Source organism: Nannospalax galili, unplaced genomic scaffold, assembly GCF_000622305.1.
Source record: "Nannospalax galili isolate Female #2095 unplaced genomic scaffold, S.galili_v1.0 scaffold739, whole genome shotgun sequence".
Classification (NCBI taxonomy): domain Eukaryota; kingdom Metazoa; phylum Chordata; class Mammalia; order Rodentia; family Spalacidae; genus Nannospalax; species Nannospalax galili.
In genome coordinates, this window is record NW_008342028.1 from 459,285 (window position 1) to 459,553 (window position 269).

Sequence of the window (269 nt, forward strand, 5' to 3'; positions counted from 1 at the left end):
AGGAGGGAGGGAAGGGTATACAAGGAACTTAGGGCATAAAGGGAAAGAAGGAGCTCAATAGAGGTAGGACCACAGGAGAAGGGTATTATTACAGGAGAAAGGGGGGCAATGGGGGCACCTTAAAAGGGAAAACCATGATGAAGGGGTGAGACAATGTGAGAGATAAACAATGCCTAGCTAGCTTTGAAAACCAGAGAGAACCATATTACTCCTACAACCTACTGACAAATTATACATAGCAGATCAAGAAATATATGTCTAGGTAAGGT